Source organism: Mus caroli, unplaced genomic scaffold (genome assembly GCF_978045245.1).
Source record: "Mus caroli unplaced genomic scaffold, Mus_caroli_1 scaffold_2, whole genome shotgun sequence".
In the NCBI taxonomy this organism is placed as follows: domain Eukaryota; kingdom Metazoa; phylum Chordata; class Mammalia; order Rodentia; family Muridae; genus Mus; species Mus caroli.
This window is the reverse complement of record NW_028227257.1, coordinates 116,596,470-116,608,068: the sequence shown is the minus strand read 5'-3', so window position 1 is coordinate 116,608,068 and position 11,599 is coordinate 116,596,470.

Here is an 11,599-nt window from a genome sequence, read left to right as displayed (position 1 = left end):
GCTTGTGAATTTGTCTTATTACCTTGTGAGTGGGCACCATGCCATGCTAGCAGATGGACATAAGGCATGCCAGAAACACGGGCCATGTATCATTTTTGAACATTAGTGTCTAGAAATGTATGATATTTTAAATGCAGATTTGTGGCTTGTTACATACCTGCAGAGAACCTTGGTGTGCACAGGGGTCTATCACTGCTAGTTCCCATTCTGAGGGACAAAATCCTGATGCTGTACTTTCTAATCTTGATTGTTCTATTTCCATTCAGATTCATATTAATTACTGAATACTTTTTCCAAAAAGATATGTAAGGTCATTCTCAGGTAGCAAGGCACCAAAAAAAAAAAAAAAAAAAAAAAGAAAGAAAGAAAGTATATATGCTCTGTGAAGCATAGGAAAACTCCTTAATTGTCCAAGATGTAAGTTTGATAATCATTTCTATGTAAATTTAAGTAACAATTACATAGTGTTATATATTCATATACAGACCTCACAGGCTACTGTGCAAATGAAGTATGGCAGTAAGAAAGAAATGGAACTGTTTTGTTTTGAGCTGGTTGGAGACAAACTAGCTTCCTATTGCTTAGTACAGCTATAAGGTAGAGGATGCTAAGCCTCAGTTTGGACACCAGGAGATCATGCAAGTGAGTGGCTCATGCAATGTTAACTGTGAGCTCTAGTTATGGCTGAGTTATGTCTTTATGTACCAAAAAAGGCTAAGCATTCATGAACTCTTCACTGGGCAGACATAGCTATTCTGTCCAAGAAAAAGGAGATCGGAGAATAGTGTGTGTGTGTGTGTGTGTGTGTGTGTGTGTGTGTGTGTTAGGGGTTTAGGGAGTATAGACAACTGATTCAGACCACATGGGTCCCAAAGTGATATTCTGAGTGTAAATTATTTAGAATGACACTGTCTCCAGGTCAGTGACAGTTGACCACGTATTTGCTCAGCCCTAGTTTCATATTGGCTCTGGCCTTTTGTGCCTAGAGATCTGTGACATTGTTCCACTTAACTTGTGCTCAAAGTTATAAAACAACCATGTGAGGGGGGAAAAAATCTGAAAATGCTTTTGTACATTCTGTGTGCTTAATATGCTCAGTATATTTGCATGCAAGGGCAGGCTATCGCTCTACCTCTGGCATCCTTGCAAGCTCTAAATCTCAGAAATCGTGGACCCAGCCTCTTCTACCAAGAGCTCCAATCTCAAGTTGACAAAATTTGAAACTGAGCTTCTTTGCTGTGTGATTACTCCACACCCGCTCTGTCTCTTTCTCCCTCGCCTATGAGTCAGGTTTATACCCAGTGAGTGGGTGAGAGGAAATGAAGTGTAGAATGAAGAGCTGCCTATGAACATGCCGCAGTACAAAAAGTCATTCTTTTCTCATGTTAGTAGACCTCCTTTCAATTGGAAGTTTGGAATATTTTGAGAAATCAACAGCCCGCCCCCAGTGCCTTCTCAAAGAACCTTTGTTGTGTGGGAATCCTTGTAATCATTGCTAATATTTTTCTAATATTTTTATCATTTTTATTTAATATTCCAGTTTTGACCCATTCATTTGTTTAATTATTATGATGTGCTCATCTTGGGAACAGGGAAACATGGAGCAAAATTCACATTTTGAGTTTGTCTCTGGTTAATTGATGAACACTTCGCCTGACAAATCAGCACTGCTTAAACGGGTGCAAGGCAATCCAAGTGATAAATGTGTTGGAATGAAATAATTTCTCAAATTTATTATCATCCTTTTAAAAGAATTAACAATTCTCTGACCAAAAAAAAAATACATTCATTAGGGTAATAGGTTGAATTTCTCATTAAAAATAAAAAAGTAGCCCCTTTCAAGGAATTAGGGAGATGAAAAGATAAAATGATAGTAACTACTGAATTAGTGTTAACACCTAAGTTTACAGAAGCACGCAGTACCCTGAGAGTGAATCGGCACTGATTAATGTTTTAAAGACTCGGAATGGTGAGTGTGGAGACAGGTTACATTAAAACTTTGCTGGCAGCGGATGGCTTAAATGAAACTGACATCTCACATCAAGTTGCTGTCTGCTTTGGCATGGTGGTTGTCTTTTTACTGCTAAGAGTCCCTCGGGAAGGGAGACAACCAGGGAGAATGGGGGAGAGTTGATATATGCCTGCTTTGTCCATACCCTCTGACTAATGAGCTTTCTGCATGTCAGAGCATTCATGAAATGCTGCAAAACTCTACACATCTAATAGAAAAAAATAACCATTTGTTTCTTTCTCTAAAGTCCCTGCCCTCCCGTTTAGATGTTTTGACATGAGCTACATATTGACATAACCATTGCAGATACCACTCTAACGGTCCTACTAACAGTTCTTGCTGTTTCTATGTGGGAGGTGGACACCAGTGACCAGAATGACCTAAACTCATCTAAACTTAGTAGTAACTGTGTGCTGGTTTCACTGTTTATACTGAGTAGTAGATATGTAAACAAATGAAATCTTGGCTGTGCTGTTGCAAATGGGAAATGACCCCAGACACATCTATATTAGCCTCTATGGAACAATTTCCTATGATTCACAATCATCATTACTTAAAAGGATCTTATTTATTGATAATTCAATACTGTGTACTCCTGTGCTACATGTATGTCATCAGGAATTGATGTATTATCCACTGATGTTTGCCGTGTTTCAGAATTTGCAAAGCCTCTTCATATTTCCTAGTCTATTAAAGAAAAGGAAGAAAGCACTTGAGGCTCATGGGAGATGGTGACTTGTCTAAGATCTCATAGCTTGGAGAGTGGCACAGAGAGGTCTTGACATCAAACTGTGAGACCCCCGGTTTATGCCAAAGCGAAATTCCTGTGACTACAAGGTTATAAGTTTGGGGGTTAGATAACTTAGGTATCCCTGATGTTTAATTATCCTTAGGGAAAGTATTTAACAACTTAGTTCCCATAAACAGGGAAAACTTGTGAAATTTTCCTTATGGAGCCCTGAGGAAAATAAATCCCATATTACTTGCAATGTGGTATGTGGCTCCCTGCACCAGTCAGTGGACATTAGTGATTCCTTGCATGTGCGGTCCTGGATTTACTTATATTTCCTGCTCATTATTTATTTGGATGTTTGTGTATCTTGACTTTGTTCTAATCTCAACTTGTCTGTTTAATTTCTTGGGGGAAATAATTTTCAATTCTTTTTTTATTCTCCGTGGAGGCCAGAAAAATGTCTTGGAATGAACGTGGAAATGAATGATGCTAGAAAAAGCTTTTGAATAAATGAAAACTTAATGATTCAATATGGCACTTAATTAAACTATTGGATGTAATTGGAAGCCATTATATGCAACTATTCTAGAGGATATGAATAACTAAAAATCTGATTTTTTTTCATTTAAATTCCAATTAGTAGTAGGGCCTTTGAATCATGAGGCCAATATTTTGTTAGTTTATTCAGTGATGCAGAGTCTTCTTGCCCTTATGGCACCTCTTACGTTTTTTCATTTTTAGCTATATTGTTATTGTTTATTTTGGTACCTCCTCAAACAAATTACATATATATGTGTCATCAGAGACACAATGTTGACATGTAACTGATTTGTTTTGGTTATATATTTAGCTATTAACATAAGAATTATTTAAAAGTTTTAAAAACAGTTTTTACTGAGATTCTTTGTGAGTGTGTGTGTGTGTGTGTGTGTGTGTAATGTGCACCAAAGAACATGTGTGGAGGTCACAGGATATCTTTGTGAGTCAGTTCTCTTCTTTACCATGTAGGTCATAGGAGTAAGAAATAAGTGTTGCTATCTGTTGAATCATTTGTTCAGCCCTAGACTACTGGAAAACATGGATTTTATGCTATGTAAAGTAAGCAAACTGAAGCTGAAGAGATGGCTCAGGAGTGAAAAGTCTTTGATGTTCTTAAAGAGTACCCGACATCTGTTCCTTCTCACTTGTTACTTCAGTTTCTGAAGATATAATGCCCTCCTCTGACCTTTGAAGGAATGAACACACACACACACACATTAAATTAAAATAAATCTCTAAAAATTAAAATAAGCAAAGAACACAAACAGGACAGTAACCTAGAGACAGGAGCTAATGCAGAGACCATGGATAGGTGCTGCTTACTGGCTTGCCTAGACTGCTGTCTTATAAGACTCAGGACCACCAGTCCAGGGATGGTACCACTCACAAGGGAATGAATGCTCCTCCCCATCAATCACTAAGAAAATGAACAACAGTCTTGCCTGTGACCTGATTTTTCTATTCTCTCAGATAACTCTAGCTTATGTCAAGTTGCCATACATCTAGTTACCACACTATCATATATAAAGGTGTTTTTAAAAAAAAAGAAAAAGGAAAAGGAAATAACACATTATGTGTGTAGGTAGCAGATAGAACAAGTTATGTTCCATGCTAAGTATAATTGGTAAATTTCAAGTTAATAAGTACGTATATTTCAGTTAGTTACTTCATTTATTCTGCTTGTTAAGAGAACTATGAGGACATCACATGTATCTTTAAAGAACTCTTCAGCCTCATCTCCTCTTCTATACCTTAGGTCACTTCCCAGTGCGATAGGAAGGGCTGTGATGTCACTGAGAATAATGGCTTCATTTGAAATATCCACCAGCAGAATCTGATTCCCTCGTAGTCAGCCGAGAGGTAGTTTTACTTAGGCATCCCTAACAACGACAGGAAAAAAAAACCCAACAACTAACCTACCAACCAAACAAACCAAAACACATTGTAATAAATGGCTGTCTGTGCCTTCTACACACTTATCTCCAAGGGGAAAAATGGGATTCATTAAAAAAATGTTATTTGAAATCAAATGGCCATTGATTAATCTGTGAGAACATTTTGGTAAGAGACCACTGTCCTGGACTTAGAATTACCAGGACTAATTCAGAACCTGAGTACTTAAACAGCAGTTAGCTCAGAAGAACAAAGAACAAGGGCCAAGTAGGAAAGTGGTATCAGAGGTGAGGGCCATGAGGTTCAAAAGCTTCTAGGCACTGATCAGCTGGAGGGTTCATTTCATTGCCTCAAACAGAAAATAGGGAACTTCCTTATTCACCAGGAAAGCAAAATGCTCCAGACATTATAGTGTATCATGAACTTTAATTGTTTGACGGATGTTATCTATCTGCACCTGCTGGTTTTGTGTGTCAACTTGACGCAAGCTGGAGTTATCACAGAGAAAGGGGCTCCAGTTGAGGAAATGCCTCCATGAGATCCAGCTGTAAGGCATTTTCTCAATTAATGATCAAGAGGGGAGGGCCCATTGTGGTTGGTGCCATCTCTGGGCTGGTAGTCTTGGGTTCTATAAGAAAACTAGCTGAGCAAGCCAGGGGAAGCAAGCCAGTAAGGAACATCCCTCCATGGCCACTGCATCATCTCCTGGTTCCTGACCTGCTTGAGTTCCAGACCTGACTTCCTTTGGTGATGAACAGCAGTGTGGAATTATAAGCTGATTAAACCCTTTACTCCCCAACTTTCTCCTTGGTCATGATTTTTGTGCAGGAATAGAAACCCTGAATAAGACACTATCCCAAAAGAGAACTCAATGATTTCACTATTTCTAGACAAAAATAAAATAAAATAAAATAAAACTCCTGCAATACCTTGGGATATGGAAAAATCTCCCTATACATAATTCTTATCATCTATCCATGAGTTTTTTTTTTCTGTACAGAGGAGAGATAATCACAGATATTTAAACACATCTATTTAAACATGTACTAATTCTAGTTTATATAGCATTCTGAGAATAATGCTATATAAATAATGCTATATAAACATGCTAGAATTTAGAACGGCTGTGATGAGAAGAAAGATACACAGTGGGAATATGTGTAATTAATGGTAGAATCTACTGTTCTTACAAGTAAGAATATCATTTATTCCTTAATCATTTTTTTATCATCTATCCATGAAGTGAATGAGGAGATCAAGGCTCAGAAGGTATCTTACTTTGTTGTAATAAAATACCTAAGAGAAATAGCCTAGTGGGAGCAAATTCACTTTGCTCACTTTCAGACCACCATGTACAGCATGTATGTATGGTAGAGAGGAGCATTGAGCTCATGGCTTCCAGCAAGGAGAGAGAAGGGAAATAGATTCATAGTCCCCCTTTCAACACTATCTCCTTTGTGCCTTGGCCTAAGGTTGTGGCTTCCACAGTCAGGATGGGTTTTCCCAAACCCTCAGTTAATCCCTTCTGCAGAGAACCTCACACATGATAGACAAATGCTTTAGTCTCTTGACTGAATCCAAGTTCAGTCAAGTTAACTTTGAAGAATGACCAAGAAAGAAAGTTTGGATAACTATAATGCAAAAATTAATATCCAAAGCCATCTGCTGTCTCCAATAATGATAAATGACTGTAAATTTGTGGCTTGAGTTGTACCCTCTGCCCTGATTTCTCTAGTCTTTCTATTCTCAAAGCCAGTGCTAAGTGGGGTTTGTACACGTTATTCCATTTGTTTATCCATGGAACCCAGAAAGATCCCAATGCTCATTTTATGGCTAAGCACCACTCTGCTGACTAGCAACATCAAACTAGCTTGAATTTAATGTCTGCCACAATATCCATTGTTCCTGACCATGTAGCTTTCACAGGCAGTGAGATTTTCTTCACATACTTACAATGGAAGGAAGGTACAAAAAGCCTGTGACAGTCAGTGTGAGACAAAATGCTAATCATTCAATGTCACATATGGACACAAAAGTAGAGAGAAGGATGCATAATTAGAAAGTGTGCAGAGCTTGCACATGCTTCCAGGAAGAGTGCATGAGCAAGCAGTGGCTTAGATAATGAGCAATAGTGTGTGTGTGTGTGTGTGTGTGTGTGTGAGAGAGAGAGAGAGAGAGAGAGAGAGAGAGAGAGAGAGAGAGAGAGAGAGAGAGAGAGACAGACAGACAGACAGACAGACAGACAGACAGAGAGATGTGCAGGTATATATTCATGTGAATGTGGAAGACAGATTGACACTGGATATCTTTCTCTATTGCCCTGAGTCTTAAAATTTTAGATTGCAGTTCTCAAAGAACTCAGAGTTCACTGACCTGTGAATATCCTAAATTCTCCTTCTCTCTTCATCCACAGTGCTGAGATTGCAGGCAAGAAGTAGCAAGCTAGCCTTTTAGATAGGTGCTGGGGATCTGAGCTCAGATTCTCATGCTTGAGGGTTGAACAGTTTCCCCATCAAGCCTTCTCTCCTCAGATCTATAGTCCTTTTGGATAGCTCGCACTATAACTAGTCTTCCCAGTTTTAAAAGGAAGGCATATAGCAGATTATAGTTTATGTATTTAACTTCCAAATCAAAAATAAAGGCACATTGGAGACTTATTGAAGAGGTCAATGTACCATATTATATTATATTATATTATATTATATTATATTATTTATATGATTGTGACTAGTGGTATTATTTTTCTTCCAAAAAATAACAAACTGAAGAAATGGGGTCCAAGTAAGTGGTCTCTCGTGTGTTTTAGCTATACAAACTGTTTCTACTTAGGGGAGAGAAAACAGTAATTTTACCTCTTTACAGAACTAAAAAATTGTGAAGCAATTCTTGAGAGGAAATGCTTTAAGATGCAATATTTGGAAGAAAGGAAATAAGAGAAGACTACATACAGGGTGACTTTTTTTATCATTCATCATGGAAATCTACTCCTATTTTACTGACCTACCCTCTCCCACTGCATAGGAAACATTAGTAGCAGACAAAGCATAAATATCAGAGAGCACAGAAATAGCTGTATTAAAATGAAGCAAAACAAAAATAAAACCTCATAGTCTGCAAAGGTGAGCACATTTGCTCCACCAGATAGGTAACCCACATATTGAGTTCAGTCATATCAGCTTTTAAATAATACTGTACTGGCAGGGTTCATTGTGCTTTCTTGAACTCAGGGGCTACATTGAGGACAGGTAAAAGTAATGATATTGCAGCAATAAGAAATCCATTTTATTGATTGAGTTATTTATTTACTTTACATCTCTTTTATAGCTTCCCCTCCCTTCTCTCCTCCCAGTTCTCCCTCTCATTTTTTTCTACTCTCCCTCATGATTCTCCCTCTTCTCCTTATTAAAGGGGAAGCCTCCTATATATATCAACCATTGCTGGCATATCAAGTTGCAGTAAGATTAGGCACATATTCTATTGAAGCTAGATGAGGCAGCTCACTTGGAAGAAACAGATCCAAATGCAGGCAATGTAGTCAGAGGCAGCCTGTGCTCCTGGCTTAGGAGTCTGGCATGAGAACCCAGTTGCACAACTGCTACGTATGTGCAGAGGGCCTGGATACATCCCAGGCATGCTCCCTAATTGGCAGTTTAGTCTGTAAGAGCCCCGATTGGCCCAGATTCATTGATTCCTTAGGGTTTATTGTGGTCTTCTTGACTCCTCTTGACCCCTTTAATCCTTCCTCCCCCTCTTCCACAGGATGCCCCAAGCTCCATTTAGTGTTTGGCTGTGGGTCTCTGCATCAGTTTCCATCAGTTGATGCGAGACATTGCTCTAATGACAGTTATGCTAGACTCCTGTCTCCAAGTGTACCAGAATACTATTAATAGCATCAGGGTGGGTTCCCTCTCTTGGCATGGATCTCAAGCTGGGCCAGTCATTGGTTGGCTCTTCCCTCATTCTGTTCCATCCTTTACCCCTGCACATCTTTTAAACAAGACAAATTGTGGGTCTGAGTGGTTTTTGGCTGAGTTGGTGTCCCAGTCTCTCCATTGGAAGTCAGAAGATGGCCAGTTCAGACCCCATGTATCCATTGCTAGTGTTAGCTAGGTTACCCTCATAGATTCCTGAGAGTTTCCATTGTCCTAGCTTTCTAGGTTCTCTCTCTCTCTGTCTCTCTCTCTCTCTTTCTCTCCCTCCCTTCCCTCTCCCCCACCTTATCCCTCCTGTTCCTCTCCCCCTCCCCAACCATTTTCTGTCCTTTCTACATCTCTGATGACTAATCTATTTCCCCTTTTTAGTGAGAAATCTCAGAAAGAAGTCTTTTTTTTTTCTTTCTCTGAATTTGTGTCATTTTATACCATCAGGTCATGCAGTGAGCTTTAATGACTATCCCCATAATTGGTATCCCTGTGTATTTCAGCAAGTCAACCATTTCTGACATCTCCACTTGCTCCTGTTTTTGCCCACCTGAAGACTATGTGATCAGATTGGCTTCCCCTCCTTGCATTCCTTCTGAGATCCAAGAAGTTTGGAGTTGCTCTCCGAACAGCAGATAACCTTGTCATTGACCACTTGACCAGTGAACCACATGTAATGTAACTCAGGTTTCAGTGGTACATTGCATAGTTAGTGGTGCATACACGACAGGAAGTTCACTCAATTAAGCCCTATGACTTTTTCCCTCTTGTCTCGAAAGACATTTTCTTTCTCCACGGAAGCAGCCCTTATTAAGTAGAGGATGATATATTTGATGCTCTTCACTGTCAGGATATTCAAGTGATGAAAATATCATCTTTGATATGCACCACTGAAAGCGTCTTGTCTGTATTTCGGGAACTTCTGTCTCCAGGGAAGGCCAGTCTGTACTGTATTATGGAGCAGGTAAACAAGGCAGAATTGCTGAAGTTACTCTTGGCACCACATTAATATGCCTGTAGTTCATCCTGATGCTTCTCCAGCAGGTGCATGGTGCCGCCTGCTTAGATTATTCTACAGACAGGCCACGGTCTTGAGACCGATTCTTGCTGGACTCTGCAGTTTTCTGCCTTACCTTCTTTGACAGGATCCAATTCTTTTGACCTTCAGGACATGGAGCAGAACTCATTGCTTCCACTTGGCCTACCCAAGTAAGTAAAGCTATGCTCCTAGAATACCACTGCCATGGTTAGTTTAATTTTAATTTATTGCAGAGATGGTTTTATGCATATGACTTTATAACTGTGCGTGCACCTTGAGACCTCTGAAGGTCAAATAAATAATAAATGCTCATTAAGAGCGTGGTAGTTTTGCTGAAACTGGCCAACAAAGGTGTCATTGATGATATTTTCATGTGGACAAATAGTATCCATGTCAAGGAGGACCTATTATTAAACTATTAATAGTGTTTGGCTTTTTAGCCTCAGGAAATTATACACTAGTTATGCTGAGTCTGTTATTAAAATAATGGAACCCTTAAGAACTGGGAGTGGCTTGCTGGACAATCTCTTTTCCCTTTAGACCTTTGCAAATTGTCAGGATTTTTTTTCTCACTGGGTGCATGACTGTGTGTGCATTTACATTTGAGAATAGGTGGGTAGTAGGGAGGGGAAATAGGAAGTTTGTAGATAGTAGACCATCTCCTCCAGCTTCCAGGAAATACAAAAGGAAATCCTGATTCTTTCACTTGTGGTTGAGGTACGGAAAGCACAGTCATGGTGACCTCAGCTGCACTTTGCGATGTAAATTGTGGTCTGTCATCTATTGTGTTCCAAACCTCCACAGGAGAAGATCTGTCCTCATCACTAGCATATATTTTTCTTTGTCCATTGCCTGCTGACCATGGTGGGCATACCTCCATTCTCTGGAGTTCAGATCTAGAGTAAAAAGAATTATTTACTAAGTAAATGGACCTTTATAGTTACTTTTCTATTGCTGTGGCAAAGCACCATAGCTAAGGCAACTTATAAAGGAAAGCATTTAGTTTGGGTCTCATGATGCCAATCTTAGAGTCAATAGTCATGGTGGGGAGTACAGTAGTAGTCAGGCATGGGGCCAGGTCAGTAGCTGAGAGCTTACATCTGCCACGAGGAGGCAGCTGGGAGAGCAAACAGGAGATGGTGTAGGCTTTTAATCCTCAAAGCTAACTCCCAGTTAAAAACTTCCTTGAAGATATGGGCACAGGGGGAAAATTCCTGAATAGAACAGTAATGGCTTGTGCTGTAAGATCGAGAATTGACAAGTGGGACCTCATGAAACTACAAAGCTTCTGCAAGGCTAAAGACACCATCAATAAGACAAAAAAACCACCAACAGATTGGGAAAGGATCTTCACCTATCCTAAATCAGATAAGGGACTAATATCCAATATATATAAAGAACTCAAGAAGGTGGACTCCAGAAAGTCAAATAACCCCATTAAAAAATGGGGCTCAGAACTGAACAAAGAATTCTCACCTGAGGAATACCGAATGGCAGAGAAACACCTGAAAAAATGTTCAACATCCTTAATCATCAGGGAAATGCAAATCAAAACAACCCTGAGATTCCACCTCACACCAGTCAGAATGGCTAAGATCAAAAATTCAGGTGACAGCAGATGCTGGCGAGGATGTGGAGAAAGAGGAACACTCCTCCATTGTTGGTGGGATTGCAAGCTTGTACAACCACTCTGGAAATCAGTCTGGCGGTTCCTCAGAAAATTGGACATAGTACTACCGGAGGATCCAACAATACCTCTCCTGGGCATATATCCAGAAGATGTCCCAACCGGTAAAAAGGACACATGCTCCACTATGTTCATAGCAGCCCTATTTATAATAGCCAGAAGCTGGAAAGAACCCAGATGTCCCTCAACAGAGGAATGGATACAGAAATTATGGTACATTTACACAATGGAGTACTACTCAGCTATTAAAAAGAATGAATTTATGAAATTCCTAGCC